Consider the following 17,171-nt stretch of genomic DNA (forward strand, 5'->3'; position numbering starts at 1 on the left):
ATTTCAATCCCTGCTGCTGGTATTAATCTTCTGCTCTCTCTTCAGAGACACATAGAGATATCTCCCATTATACTGATACTAGTGTTCGCCTTTAAATCATGGCAAGTATGTATAATGGACTCCCAAAGCATTCACCATTATGAAAGCCCGTTTGGGAAGGTATAAATGTAATTACATTTTTTATTTAATTAAATGTAACTTGTAGTTTTCTGCAAAGAACATGAATTAAACTAAAATGCAAGCATAGGAAGGTCATGTTGAGTTATACAATTGTCTATATACAAACCTTAAGCTATAAGTCTTTTTGTATCTCTCTCTATTGCTCTTTTTTGTCGTCACAGTTTACTACAGTTGGCATCAGTTCTGAGTAATAAGCATTGAAGGGAAATTACTCCTTTCACAGATATTTGGTGCCTCTTCAAAGAACAAAACTTCAATATGCATGTAAGTTCAAATAAATGAGAAACATCTGCTTCTTAAATAAACAAATCATTGAATTCATTATAAAGCATTATATGAAGATGAGAGGACAATCTGGAGGACAAACTGATCTTACTTGTGGTAAAGTGTGAGACAACATTAGGTTGCGGATGCTGCCCTGGGAATCTGAAAGAGAAAATAGTTCCCAAGGGGGGGAGTCAAGTTTGTCACAGTACACAGGAGCCTATCAGCAGCTTTGTTATGAGGCTTCAGCATTTTCTGATTGTGAGGTAATAGCCCAAACTATTTTTGACTTGAAAGATAACAAAAAAACTACTCCAGTGCCATTTTCTGAAGAGAACTGTCTTTTTAAATCTGGCCTAATTTAGTTTTTCTGGCACATTGTACTTTCATGAGTCAGCCAGCATCAGGATATCTCACTTGCTTCCTACATGGAGTGAATGAATGAATGAATAAATAAATAATAAATAGATAGATAGATAGATAGATAGATAGATAGATAGATAGATAGATAGATAGATAGATAGATTGCTAGATAGATAGATAAGAGCAAGCTATACTGCTGAAGGGAATGTAGCATAAAAATGTAACAGATTCATATAATGAGAAATGGTGGCTTAGAAATGTACTCAGACTGTGTTAAAAACTAACACAAATAATCAACTGCCGCCCCTGCTGAGGCCCAGTTAAACACCCATGTTAATGTGACAAGGTCAATTGCTGTGAAGCATAATCTCTGCAGATCAAAGGGAGATGAAGAACAGGAAGTGACATGGCAATGTTTTCAACAATATTGTTTACAAATTAGCAGAGTCTCAGGCAATTAACGTAATTGTGTCCCACAGGCCCAGACTAAACTCTTCAGTCCCAGTTGCTCTAATTGACTAACTTCGTTTTCACCGACAGAAAGATAACTTGATTTCTCTCTGAGAATCCAGCATAATGGATGCCCCTGCAACACTACCATGCACTGCCAATTTTCACCAGTGACGTTGGTTCTATCCACCTTCGCACTCACACTGAATATTCTCCCTAATAGAAATAAGGACGTGTATAATGTTGGAATCTAGTTCAGATGCTCTGTGAAGGCCTAAAGGACCCAATCCTTCTTCAGAAACTCACAAACTCCTGGGATTTGAAAACAACAGATAAGCATCTCACATTTTAGCTGGTCAAGAACTCTATACGTAATATATCGCTATGTCTACAATTAATCTGTTGTAATCTGTAATCATCAAAAGACCTCTCTAAACAAATGTTTTGGAGCATTTTAAATTAGTACATATTGAAATCTGGATATTCAAATAGTGTTTCTTCTGTCTGACTTTTGAGAGCTTATATAAATTATATTCACTTGCTTCTTCTTGCCCTTGTTTACATTTATTACTACAGAATATAGAAATGACTTTGACCCTTCCGTTGAATAGGCTATTCATTAAACACTGGATTCAAAATATGTAATCACAGAAATAGAAATAAAAAGAAGTGGAAAGAGAAGAAAAAGACGATGACTAATTAACAAAATGCATTGTACTGTACAAAAATGACTGAAAACGTCCTCCTTTAAATTGTGAAGCACATTTGTTTTAACATGCAGAGCCACTAGAGAATCTAATCTATTAGTAACCCAGTCAAAAGCCACTTATGTTATTCCCATCAAGGTCAAGCCACTGTTTACATGGGAAAGAGTGAAATTTGAACAGAATCAACAGATGGGGGGAGGGGCAGGAATGGGGCAGACATGCACAATACAGGGGGATAAGTCAGAACAGGTTCTCTTGTTTGCGATGTTGGCAGCGTTTTTAAACTTAAGAACACCCTACATGAGTATAATTAAGTGAATACATGTTCTGATGTGATGGGAAATGGGTTACTCATTCAGCACAAATGTTCCATAAAAAGTTTGTGATTTCATGGCTGTGTAAATTGCCCTGCAGCATAATAACATCTCTTATTTGTTAAACATATCTTTGTGCAATTTCTTTTTGCAAGTATGAAGAAGGTTTTCATTGAGTTCATATATGCACATAAGTGTTGCCGATAATTGTATGAGAATTTCTGAACCAGCACCTGATAAGCCTGTGTACATAAGCTTATGCACCAAGCCCAGCACACTACTCTGACATGAAGACACAAGAGGCAAACAGGGTTCAGCAAGCAACAGACCTACACACAGAGGGCGACAGGGTAGGTAAATACAGCTGATGTGCAGACAGGGGCAGCAGCAGCCCCGGGACACAGGGCGTGATCAATACAAGCCTCCAATCAAAGCCGCCTCCAGGGCAAGATAACACGGTTACTAACCTGCCGCAGCGACCTCTGCAAAGCTGCCTCATACCATCAAAGGCAGAAATAAATCAGAAATACAGGGACCTTAAATGATTCATGACACCTGAAACAGAATACAGATAGCACAACTGCTTTAAAATACTGACCTAAATACTTTCATATTCAGATTTTAGTCAGGTTAATAACTAAGACTTGATTCAATAAGTGTGCAGATTGTAAATAAAAGAAGAGGTAAAATCATTTGAACTAATACTCTTTGTTAAACATTTATTATTATTGAATAACACCAAAAAGTGCACTGCATTTGTTTATTTTGAAATAGTGGATTCGATCTTCAACCATTCCCCAACTACACTAGTATATAAAAAAAAGTTAACTCCATTGCAACTGTCCTGTTTCTGATGCAAGTATTGCACATTCTAAGATATTGTTTTTTACTGCTGTAGTTCAAAAGTAACAACACTTTTTAACATCATTGATATCATGTGAGATGTTCAATGAGTATTATGTGTGGAAAGCAGCCAATGAAAAATTGAGACATAAGAGGCATACATTTGTTTAGTGACAACAATCAGAATGAATGTCACAGATGAAATGATGAAATTAAAAGCACTGTGTAGAATATGAAGGAGATCATTCTAAAAAAGATTGTAAACAGATTAGGACATGCTGTACAATATTACAGAAATAAATGTTATTGTAACAGAAGTTATTATTAATCCTATTTTTAGTTAACAGCTTTGTAACCTTAGCAACTTGTATTTGTTTGTTTATTCATTCATCATTCAGTCATTCATATATTTACTTTACTTGTTCCATGTTTGAATTTAAACTTTAAACTAAATATTATAAATGCTCTCCACTATTTGATAGGAGATGTTTTCTTGGGGGAAAGTATTCTGTGTTGCACTTTGTTATTGCTATTGGTGCTCAATACAACCCAGTGAATAAATAACTAGGCCAACAGCTGCAACATGTAAACTCAGAGAGCTTTGCTATTTTAAACCTGTATACTTTGGACTGAAATGAAATTAATGGACTCGGACAGAATCTGCACATGTCATGTTCCATTCCTTCACGAAGACCCACGAAAACACTTCAATAGCATTATGATCTGACTAGTGCGAAAGCATAGGAAACACAGGTGAACTAATAAGTCAAACTGGACCAGAGGATTCATCAGTCCACCAAATGTTTGGGGTTTCTGTTCCTTTCTGTATTCTTCTCAGCTTTATTTCCCCCTCCTCTGGTTGGCTGAACTGTAATGTTTTCACAACTGAAATCTTTAAAATAGTACAGCTAACACATTTGTCCAAAAGATAATAAAAAAATAAATCTATGATAGTTGTCCATGTGTGCATCTTCCATAGCTCCCTAATTAGAATGTTAGTCACACATTGCTATAATCCATTTCGGGCATGTTCTCGTTTCCCCTGCAACAGTAGCTGTGAGTTCACAACTCTTGGATTTATTAATTGCTTGCTGCAGGCTGGGCTATGAGAAAAGTGTTGTTACATGCACTGAAGATAGTGGGGGATGACGACCCTGAATCCTAAATGAATCTGACGTTGTTTGAGAATTAACTGAGCAACATCTTCTATAATGGATAAGGATTTCAGTGGATTTGCAATATGATATCATGACATGGCCAATCAGGCTAGGTAAGGTGATACATATCAGTTGCTAGTGGGCAGATGTCCACGGTGCAAACAACACGGAACATGTGGCTCCGCCATGCTTACACAATGTCAAAGAATTCTCCTCCTGCAAAGACTTGATTGTGGCGTCATTACACTAGGGAGTGCTCTCCAAATAATGAGTCTTCGGCCAGTTAATTTAAGAGCAGGAAACTAATAAAGAATATTCATTCTATTTGTATGACTATAGTCATTTAACTCCTAAACTAGACATGCAAAGGGTAAATCCAATTACCAACTACCCTGAGTATCTAAGCTTTTTCTCATATGAATAAAAATATGATTAATTATTCCTGCGAGTCAGGAAGCGGTGTTGCTACTAAGAGTATGCTATGAACATTTGAAACTCTATGCAGTGCTTTGTTATAGAAAATACCTGACTGTACAGAAAACAAAATCTCTGAATAGCTGTTATGTTATGTGGATGTAATTATATAGCCAGATCCACTCAATGTTTCCAATGTAATGTCTCAGCTTACATAAAAGGAACTAGGTAAACAATAAAATACTGTAGCTAAGGAAGTATTTGCCCCCTTTGGACTTTTTCACATATTGCTGTATTACAACCTGATATTTTGATTAATTCAAATGGTATTTTTTCCCTTTTGATTTTACTCAATTTCTTAGCAGACGCCATTATCCAGGGTGACTTACAATACATCAGATTAAAAAAAAAATGTAATCCATTTATACAGCTGGGCATTTACTGGAGCAAATTAGGTAAAGTACCTTGCTCAAGGGTACAACAGCAGTGTCTCCAAGCTGATATTGAACCCATGGCCCTCCACTCCAAAGTCCAAAGCCCTAACCACTACTCCACACTACTGCCAGTAGGTTATACAACCTACACTACACTTTCAAAGTGGGAAAAATCATTAATCTTACCAGATACATTTTATTCCTGATTTAAAGTGAAACTTATTTAGAATGATAAGCTTCCCTCCAGTTTTCTTAAATGAGCCATCCATATCAACTCGCAGGAAGAAGACAAAGAAGACAAAGAAGAAAGTATATCTTTAATTAAGAAATGTATAAAATAACAATGCATGCATGGGGCTATGTGCAATTACTAACACTGCCAGAACACATGAAAATCTACAGTGGCTATTACACTGGAGCAAATAACCCAGTCATTGTGTAAAACCTCCTGTTACATTGATAGCTTAGCTTGAGGGGGAACATCCCATGACTAGGCTTGTGGGGAAGAGAGCGAGAGAGAGAAAAAAGGTATCATTCGCTGCCTGCTTTGCATTTCCCAGCCTGCACAGAAATGTGCCGAGCTCAGCGTTGGGACTGGAGAGCAGAATTTCCCCAGTGCTACACTCCAGGAGTGAACTCCTACCGCCCCGCCAAACCTCACCACGTTCCTTCCACAGCAGGTCCCAGCAGAGAGGATAACGTCTCGGCACGGTATCGCAGGCACATTTCAAAACACTGGGGTTCACAGCATGGGAACACAGTGGATTTCAATGCGTTTAAGCTCAGAGGCCTCCTGCTCACTTCGAGGACTGCAGCTGTGGGTGTGTGTTAGTTTAATTGTGCCAAAGATGAGATCCCTCAGCCTGGCTTTTCTCAGTGCATAGTCACTTGAGTTATTGCTGTGAGTTAGTGCTTTTCTTTCATTTGTCCACATAACTTATTCTCTAAAGCACAAATCAACACAGAAAACAACAAGAAGAACTAAAAAATCTACTGGTGAATTCCCTCTGTTTTCCTGTATTTAAATCCATATCATGAAAGGATGTGTCTTTCTTTAGCTTGCTGCATCCACTGTCAATGTTAATTTCAGGGTACAGCAGTGTAGTAGCATGGTGTGCCTTCATGCCAGGCAGTACACAGTGTGATGGGTAATCTGAGACTGTGGATTTCACACCAAAGTTTTAAGTGAAGCATGTTTTGTGGTGTCGGGAAGAAAAGAAACTGCTAGAGACTGCACTGCACTGCTTGGTCACTGAACTATATCTAATCCATTTAAACAAATCTGAAATAATAATTAGTAATTGAATGCCGCACTACAACTATATGTGAATCACTACAAATGTGAGTTTCATTTCTTGCTTTCTTATTAAATTATGTATTCTGTCACTGAAAGAGAACGATAATAACCTATCATTACCCCAAGTTCCCTGAAAAAGAAAGACAGCCATTACTGAATTAGAAGAGCCTTCTGACCTGCCAATCAGTGAAAGTATGTACCAAAGCTGCCCAATAGGGGGCCTGCTGGCAGGAGGAAGACCCGCCCCTGGCGTCTGTGAAAAGTCTCCTCCTGACTGCAGCTGCCTGCCATTTCTTCGTCAGGAAGGTCGTCTGGCTGAGCGACCCCCGAAGGGTAAAGGCTGTCTTTCTTTTTCAGGGAACCGGGGTTATAATAATAACCTATCATTCCCTTTCAAATAGAAAGGCAGTCATTACCAAATGGGAAGACTTTACCAGAGCTGTTGTGAGTCCTGGCAACTGATTTAAGCCCCAATCCCATCACGGCAAGCATAGCAGAGCATCACAGTGCCTGAGGGTCAGCAGTTTGAAGTACCTGGGTGCCCAAGTTCGGGTGCAGACGGTCCACCATATGGTGGTGGTAAAACCTCGTGAAGGTCTGTTGACCGGACCAGGTAGCAGCATTACAGTCTTCAAGTATGGCATCGTGAAAGAGTGCCCAAGATGTGGCCTGTCCCCTTGTTGAATGCACTGAGATGTGTTCAGGCATGGGAACTTCAGCAGTCTCATAGGTGAGCCGGATCGAGTCCACCACCCAATGCGCCAGTTGTTGCACTTCAAAGCCCAGACAGGGCAGAGTGTATTTAGTCTGCGGTCCTCATCCGATGTATGTGGATGGGGATGGAAAGACTCCAGGACATTCGGTTGATTAATGTGGAATGCCGACATGACCTCAGGTAGGAAGGCCACGTTCGTCCTCAGAAGATCAGATTCATTCATCAGCTTTATTCATGGACAAGACATGAATTTCACTAATTCCCTTTGGCGATGTTATCGCTACAAGGAAGGCTGCCTTGAGTAAGAGAAAGCAGAGCTCCGTTGTGGAAATGGGCTCAAAGGGAGCACCGCTAAGTCCTTGTGGCACTAATTCCAAGTCCCAGGCTGGAATTGTGTCCTTTACTGGTGGTCTCAAACATCTCTCATCTCTCTTGTCAGGAAATGGGCTCCTGGGGAGACAATGTCAGTCTTATCATGGCATGCTGAGATGGCAACCAGATGTGCACTGATCATCTGTTCCAGCATCGCACGCCACAACTGTCTCGGCCATCGAGGGGCGATCAGGAGGACTTGGGCTCCGTCCATGCGAATCCTCTCCAGTGTCAGGGAAAGTGGCAGTGCAGTGGCGGGAAAGTGTACAGCAGTTCCTGCGGCCATGGGTGAGCAAAAGCATCCATGCCCAGGGGACCGTCTCCTGTTTCCAGGGAGAACCACAGAGGGCAGTGGGTCATTGCGAGTGTGGCAAAGAGGTTGACATGAGCTCGTCCCATTTTTTCCCAGATATGTTCCACCACCTGAGGATTCAGTCTCCACTCCGAGAGAATGTCCGCCAATGTATTGGACAAGCCGGGCAGGTGTATTGCTCATATTGAGTGGAGATTGTCCTGCGCCCACAGGAGAAGTCTGCACGTGATGACTTCCCGTCTGTGCGGGCATCCGAGGGGGGAGTCGAGGCACAGATTGTGCTGATCTCTCCACCAGGACAGTGCCTGCCAGCATGTTGAGGTCACTGTCAATGGGTGGTGTTTGTCTCTTGCTGGGTGTAGCCTGTGAGTGTTGTAATGGACGCATGTGCATGAGTCCCAGGGGGAGAATATTTGAGGCAGCCGCCATCAGCCCCAACAGTTTTTAAAACTTGACCAGCTGGAGAGTTGATGCCCTTCTGAATGATGCAAGGCACTTCTCCAATGACTCGATTCTGTCTTTGGATAGGTAGGCAAGCTTGTCCCGAGAGTCTAGCATCATTCCCAAGAAGCCCACCATCTGTGCGGGTTTGAAGGAGCTTTTCTCTGTGTGCACTGTGAGACCCAGTGCAGTCACATGACGTATGACCTCTGTTGTATGTTCCTCCGCCAGAAGCCTGGAGTCTGCGCACACCAGTCAGTCATCCAGGTAATTCAGGATCCTTATCCCCTTTGTCCTGAGGGGAGTCAAGGCTGCATCCATGCACTTTGAGAATGTGCCAGTTAAAGGCTGAATGGCAGCACACTGAACTCGTACGCCTGTCCTTGGAAGGCAAATCGCAGGTATTTCCTGTGCGCTGGGAGGATGGGGACATGGAAGTCCTGAGATCTATTGACATGAACCAGTCACCCAGCCAGACAGACCGGAGGATACGCTGTGCAGTCAACATGCAGAAGTTTATTTTCTTGAGAAACATGTTGAGGCCCCTCAGGTCCTTCTTTGGCACTAGGAAGTATCATGAGTAGAACCATGCTCAAGAGTCCTCTGCAGCCATTGGTCGTATCACTCGTTTCTCCTGCTTCACAGAGATTTCCTGTGACAGTGCTTTCGCCTTTTTGGGGCATCCGACAATAGTGGTAAGCACCCCCCTGAAGGGGGGTGACCAGAGAGGAATTGGAGGGCATATCCATGGGTCATCCACAAGCTCCATCTCCTCTGCATCTCCCACAGAGTGTTATGCATCCCACCAGATGTCCCATGTAGAGGACTAGGATGGCCTGTGCGTTGGCTGCCCGGACCGCTGAAGTTTCGACAGAGCATGCTTTTCTGAGCATAGCGTCCGTGGTCCTGCACTGTTTGTTAGGACAAAGGGGTTCTTTGCCTAACAATGCATTAGCCTGTACCAGTCTGGCCACTGAGTCTCCTATTGGTTGGAAGGATCCCAGGCCCTTCTGGTCTGCCCCCACCATTGTGCACATCATGTCTACCTGCCTGAAAGTAGATGCTGACCAATTCCAGGTGGACTGGACAATATCCACATACTCCTTGAAGAGGGGCAAGGCTTCCTAGGGTCTAGAGGCTTTTTCCCTCATAAGCCTATTTCTCGGTACTTCCTCCTGAGGGGACCAGGGAATCTTCACTGCCTCTGCTGTATGCCTCATCAGTGACAGAACTCTGCGCTCAGGCCTGTGAATTGTTCAGAATCTGAACTTGCCTCCTTGGTCTCCCCAGTGTAGGACGGGGGATCCGAGATGTCAGAGCAAGAAGCTACGTGGGAAACCATCTCCTCAGGTGGCGGCGGTAGCTGGGGGGGAGTGGGGCCTCCTCTCATGACCGTAGCCGTGCCCACGTTGTTCAGCATGCGCTGCTAACTGGCCAAGATCTCAGTCACCTCCCCAAATCGGTGGACCATCGTGCTCTTAAACTCCTCCCCTTCCTCTTTCCAGAAGGGAGGTGCCCCTTGCCTTCTAGGGGGAAGGGACTGGCACAGTGAAACTCGCTGCAGAGTAGAGCTCTGAGATGAGCGGGATTAGGATTGTCTATCCCTCGGGGATCTCCTTCTGGGGGAGCATGGTCTCCTCTCTGGAGAATGCCTGTGAGGAGGCAGAGAGGGGAAGCAGACTGTTCCCTCGCTGGGAAGGCCTTGAATGAGGATAATCGCCGTCTGGCTTGTCGTTGAGGAGACACTCTCAGGGGGGCTGTGTGAGGCTGAGCCTGCAGAAGAGCGGAGGGTAGAACTTCCACTGCGATGGCTCATTGAGGCTCTTGAAGATGATGGGGAGTCCCTGGCCCTCTTGTGATACATAGCCTCTGTGAAGGCTGTACAATGCTTGCAGCCTCCATCGCCTGTCAGTGCTTGTTGGGTGTGTTCAGCGCCCAGGCATCGGAAACAGAGGTCGTGCCCATTGTCAAAGGGCAGCTTGCTCTGGCACCCGGAGCACCGGTGAAACGCCCCTTTAGGCTCCATGCTGGACAGCAAGAGGTCTGTCCTGATGTCTTCCTCGTCCAGACCTTCAATATATACGGACAATTCCTGAGATAGTAGGACTTCGCCGAACCCCTCACAGGAAATACCATCTACATCGATATTGTCGAACTGAACGTCAATTTCGGTTGAGGTTTGTCGACGGGTCGTCTTGGCGCCTCAAAATCAATCGAAGTTGTTGACGTCGAGGGTTGAGATGTTAATGATAGGTCAAAACGTCAACATCGATGTCGAGAGGTCGACAGAGTTGGACGAGGTTGACAGCTATGGTCGACAGGTCGACAGCGGTGGTCGAGGTCGACGAGGGATGGTCGAGAGGTTGACGATATCAACGGGATGGACAAGAGTTTCAACAGCCTGGTGGAGACGTTGATGGTTGGTCGAGAGGTCGACAGATGTTGATGTCGAGAGAGGTCGGTCGTGTTGATCTCGATGTACCGAACGGTTTAGACTCCCGCTGGCAGAGATCAAGTCAATGTGGGGATTTCCCTGACCAGGAGATGGGAAGAGAAGTGGGCGGGATGGTCAGCTGACCGAAACCACAGGAGACTGCTCCAGCCAGAGTAGCATCGCTTTCTCACTCTTTCTCCTTCCTTCACTTGAATCTGGAAAAAATTGTACAGGAAGTAATGATCGCACAGCAGATCTCAATGAAGGGACTGAAGCCGGCTCTGAGCGAGACTCCTGCTGTTCACTAACCTCCAAAGAGAAGCAAAGCTCCAAGGGATAAATTCTAAAGAGTGCAAGTACATAGTTATCCAAAATCCGACTCCAAAGAGCAAGAGAGCACACTTCTCCAACTTTTAGTATGCACGCAAGCAAACAAGACCGAAAGCATTATCACTGGCAAGGTGAAAGAAGAAATAGCAGGCAGCTGCAGTCAGGAGGAGACTTTTCACAGACACTGGGGGTGGGTCTTCCTCCTGCAAGCAGGGCACCTATTGGGCAGCTTTGGTACACTGATTGGCAGGTCAGAAGGCTCTTCCCATTAGGTAATGGCTGTCTCTCGATTTGAAAGGGAACTCCGTTTTTTAATTCTTTAATCAAAGCGGTGTTCCCATTAAACAGATATCTATCTGTTCTAGTGTGATATTTAATACATATTTAAACACTTGGTTTATTTAAAAAAACACTATTTATCAACACCTGTATTTCCCAAAAATTGATTATATATTTTTGTTTGTTTGTTTGTTCTGCAATAATTGATAAAAGTTCCTGGGTTAAGTTGTTCTAAACAAAATTATCTCAGTATCAAGCTGTGTGGAGATCCGCAGTGCATTGGAAGATTCACAGAGATGTATAGGAAACAAAACATACCACAACTGAAATGAAGACAGCAGCAAAGGAGGTCACTTATGTAGCTGTGTGCCGTTTGTGATGTTTCATGTTATTTTTAAGTGTAAAAATGAAAGATGGGCTATTGTTGATATTTCACAACCTGGGGCTGGATGGCAACGCAGCATTACAGGATCAGTACTGAGCCAGGGTGCCAGTCCGACAGCATGCAAAATAATACACTAAGCAGCCATTTACTCATGCCCGTCATTAACAGGCTGAAGTGGTACAAGGCACCTCTGACAACAGAATGAAGCTCTTTCACTCCTCGGGGCAATGAGAATCACTGAGCTGGTTGTGCAGACAGCTGTGAGTGTGGGCAACATGTGGGTGTTGGCAGACTGCTAAGGATCACACCAAATCCTGCCATCGTTGCCCCAAGGCAGCTGGGTATTAAAGGACTAAGAAATTAAACTCACACTTCACAGCATTTGTTTTGACAACTCTGTCTAAAAAAGAAAATGAAGAAACCCACACCCCTCTAAACTCCTTTGCATTTTGGGCACAAGAGGTGCCGCAGGCCCAAATTATGATGAACCTCAGTGTATCTGGACATTTAGCAGGATTTGTCACAACGTATCGAGTAATGAATAGCGAACCAAAGTCGCAGATACGGCACAGGGCAATTCTCTGGTGCCATTAGGTGAAACTCTCTCACACAGCTCAAAGTGCACAGCTCTGAGTGCTGAGTGCAGCATTAACCTTTCCTCAAGCATTTGTGTTTCTCAGTGGAGACAGCCCCCACACACATCTTTAAATATCTCACTGCCAGCAGCGACAGTCACTTTGGTCCTCAAACATAAGGAAACAGCAGTAATATGGTCCTTCCTTGACACACAACATTCCAGCTGATGATGTAACTGAGAAACTTCACTAAAATCTTACACAACCTCCTGCCATTTGTCATGCAAATGTACTTCTGATATTTAAAATACATGTCTTTTGTTAAAGCTCCTAGCTCTGTGCAAATTGAAATGTGCAATATCACCAGCTTCCTTAAATTGCCATGCAATGTTTCCTGCAATACTGAACTGAGTGGATGTTACAGAGCGTATCTTTAAATAAAAATACCAGAAAAGGCAACACTATCCCTTACAAAACATGCATTGCATATTAGACAAAATTAATTCTGGATAACAGCACAGCACAAAAGCAGGAATTTACTGCAACTTGTGTTTTCAAATATCTATTTGCAGAAGTGTAGAAAAATTTGCAGAAATTCAATTATTTGTATGAAATCATTTATCAGTATTGTCAAGGCTGTGAATACCACAATTACAGTGCAGAATCAGATATCACAAATTACATTATAGTAACTTAAAAACCCATACACCAGGGATATATATAGTAAAGAAAACAAGTCCTGGATTTTATCTGATCACCTTGGAGATACATCACAAAATGAAGAAAGGGTTGCTTGATTTGTTATATACAATGATTTCTTCACATATCTAATACATACATACAGAAGAGAACATACTGATATATTTCTCTCTCTCTCTCTCTCTCTCTTCTATAATCTGGTAATCTGGGCATTGTGTTGTTGTGAAACAATTTGTTTCGGAGGTGTGGCAGAATATATGTGTGTGTGTGTGTGTGTGTGTGCGATGCAGCTGAAATGTGTAAGTGAAAAGTTTAAATAAATATCTGGATTTCTTCGGAAATCTGGGCTCTCTGTGGAGCAATGAAGAGTACAACTCCCAGGAGCCATTGTGCTGTTGTGACACAATTTCTTTGGGAGGTGTGTTGAAACATCCTACAGCATGTAATTAATGGCCTCTCTCTTTGATGTGGGTTCCATCATGTGGCAGAACATCCAATGCAACATATTTCAAACCAGAATAAAAAACATTAACATAAATGCTGCCTATTGTACCCTAAGAAACTACGAGTTATTGTTCTTGACTGAGTTGCTCTAGGACTTTCAAGGAATGTGGTGTGACTTGTTTGTCGTGAATTATAATTACCGAAACTCTTTCCGATTCATACAACCATCCATGGTAGTCTGAATCTCACAATAGATATATAAATAAGTAAATAAATAAATAAATAAATACATACATACATAAAATGATGTAAGTATACATTATTAGTTTAAATATCAAGAGAACCTCATGTTTTTTAGAATTCACCATAAATGAAAGAGAAAGGCATTTAAACATGCCCGGACACAAATATGTAATTATTGCACTGCCACCCACACCAATTCTTCTTTGACCTTCAGACTGAACATAGAAGAATAACTTAAGGTTTTTTAGTGCATGTTTTTCAACGAAGATAAGTTACAGACCAGAGATACTTTCACGTTGTCACGTACGACCACAAAAACTTCCCAATGAGAGGAACACATTTGTTCTGGACATGTGTTCTTTATAGATTGGCGCACTGTGTGCTTAAGCTTGCAACAGCATACAGACTGTTAACAGTTCAAGAAAACTAATTAGCAACACTGCATGAAAGCAACCCAAGTGTAAGCATTATTATATTTTCCATCATGTTCTATTCAGATTAAATATGTTTGAATCTGGGATGAAAATACACAGCTAGCGCCTCAGAGAAACTGAGCTTTATTGTTAGAACTGGACATGGAACAGGGAGCGAGGCCTGTAAGATGATGGATGATGGTAACTAATATGTACACACAATATCACCATATGCTAGCCTGCAAATGATAAATGTAAAGCCACATTTACTCCTACAACTGCATTAAAATGATAAGTGTGTGTGGAATGTATTCCCTGTCCTTTAGCATCTAGAGGAAAGAGTCTTTTTGTTGTTTCTCAGACATCATCCATGATGTGGGTTGATGTCCAGAGATCGTGGTTACGGAGAGCAGGGTGCCATCACGCTGTCTTTTGTCACAATAGGGAATTTCCCAACTTCCTCCTAGAACGTTCCAGACTTTCAAAGAAACCTTCTGCTTTGAATTGTGTTTCTGAAGACCTGCTTTAGATATGTTACCGTAGTCTACAAAAGTTACCACACTGGGTTCAAATGAGAGTGAGAGCGCGCTGTATCAATTTGACGGTGTGGGAGGGAAGGTGACTTTCAGGACGACTTCCCTAAATGTTCTCTAAATTGTTCGAACTAGCAAATTTTTCTAAAGCACAAGTTAACTTCTGCACATCTACATTTCTCAGGTTGGAATTGTTCTTCTCTACAACTGCGTTGTCCAGTTAATGACAACATTACTGGACACTGAAAGACATTGGAGTGGGTTGTAATTTACTTCTGTTGTAGCAATCAAAATTAATAAATAAATTACCAGATCAATCCTTTAAAACAGAAAACAAACAAGCATGCATGGTCAAACACAGTGGCTTGTGGGAAGAGGAAAGCACCAGACATTATAAAGTGACATCACCTTTACACCTGTGTCTACTGGATACAGAGCAGTTAGTCAAAACGTCTTTGAACAGTGGAGATACCCTTTGCCTGATCTCAAATGCCTCTCCCCCGAGCTGAGCTTTGTGTCTTGGCATTCATCCACAACCGCAGCTGACCTGTGTTCAGACCCAGCAAGACAAGGAAAATCCCCTGCTTCGGGGAGTGGGGGGGGGGGGGGGGGGAGAAAATCCCTTTAATGTCTGCAGGGCAGTCGTTGAAAAGTTCAGGATGTTTAACAAATGTACAGATCAGGTTTGAGGGAGTGAACCAGGAAATACAGGGAAATGTATGCTATTCGACTGGATATTAAGGGAAATCGGCTTTCCAAAACACAGTAGAAGTGCCCAGTTTCTCCACAACACTTTCTCCACTGTGGCAGAAATGTCAAGCTGGGCAGCATTGTGTGTGTAAATCCCTGATTGAAGCACAAGACCAAGTTATTTTATAGCCTTGTTTTGTTTTCTGCAGATAGAGACATTCTTACAATATATTTCTGGGCTGTGTGCAATTGACCACTGGTTTCTCAGTGCCAGCATGTCTCATATAAGGCAACCACTCATTAGAGATATGAGGCAGGGTTTTGTACGTGTTCATCTGTAAATCTTCTTTCTTCGCCTTAACTACTTACTTGCATCAGTTCCACATACAAATCTCTATAGAGATTTTCTGATCTAGAAATTCAGTGCAAATGAAAGATCACAGTTTGGAGAGGTTATGCAAGTAGTATGTTTAATGAAAATGCAAAATAGAGGTTTATATGATTTCCGCTAGGTCTGATAAAAGCAGAGTTTCAGACAACAGACACTTGACATAAATAAATGAAATACAAACAACAATAATCTGATTCCTTGTATAAGTGTATTCATGATTTATCAGCATTCTGCCCATTACTAAGCTCTGGCAAGAGCAAGGGGGAACCGTTATTGATTTTCCATCCAGTTTGTATAATATCAAGAAAATCAACTCAACCAAAAGGAAAATATCATTAGCTTCACATTTGATTTACAAGGAAATGTTAATCCAAAGGCCAGCAGGTGCATCTCTTTTTTTTTTTATGAAACTGTTTGATTTATAGGCATTTCGAATGCAACACATTGTATCACTCAGTTAGCATTGTAATCATTGAGGTCGGGCACACATTTAATTTAAGCCTAGAAATTAGAAAATATTAAATATAAATAGACAGACATACATGAATTACTGTGAAGTAAAACACATTTTTAGCACAGTGGACTGAATTGATGTGCACTAGGAGAGAGTGACTTGAATAGGTATCAACCGAATGTCACACTATTCATGGTGCTAGAATATTGCATCTGATTCCAAACAAGAATGAAATGTGCTTATGAAGTACTGGTATTTCAGGAAACCTGAGGCTTGTGTGGGTTGAAAAGGCAATGCAGTAGAAGACTGAGAAACTGTCATGTCCCTGGCTGGTGTGAAAGCAGCAGGATTAGTTACAATCCCCAGGCTGTTAGTGCTCCTTTGCTTAATTTCAAATTTCCTCCTTGCACTGACATTTATGTATTCATTTGTTTATTTTACAAGGTGTTGAATTCAAATTAAGAAACATATTGTTAAGTTATAAATAATGCAGTACAGGTTTACAAAAATGTATTACGATGCGGACAGTGTATTAAAATCCACAATTGCAGCAATAGTTCCCACACAGAAAGTTGTATTTAATACCAAGAGGTCAAAATAACCCAATCGCTTTAGTCTGGAACAGAGACGACTTTGTAGGGATTTGACTCGGGTATTCAAAAACCTGAAAGAGGTTAAGAGCCACTTAACCAAGTTGTGAAACAATTTTTAAAAAGAAGGGTCGCACATTAAATAGCAGATGTATTCAGGACTTAACTGATTCCCTGACATTCTCAAGGAGAAATATATAAATGTGTCTCTATATAGAAAAGCACTTGTATCACCAGAAATTGGCTTCAAACTTATGACTCAGATTTTTATGATAACTTCAGAGCAGCAAAACGCTGATAAAGGTCTTAAGGGACTCCGAAGCCCGGATATCTCTCAGTAGGCCTGTTTGTCAGGGCATAACCATGTTACTGAAAAAGGAGAGACGTCCTGTATCCGAACTGGCCACAGCAGCTGGATCCTATTAATAACCAGGTGTAGTGTATCTC

The sequence above is a fragment of the Amia ocellicauda genome, chromosome 7 (genome assembly GCF_036373705.1).
Source record: "Amia ocellicauda isolate fAmiCal2 chromosome 7, fAmiCal2.hap1, whole genome shotgun sequence".
Taxonomy (NCBI): domain Eukaryota; kingdom Metazoa; phylum Chordata; class Actinopteri; order Amiiformes; family Amiidae; genus Amia; species Amia ocellicauda.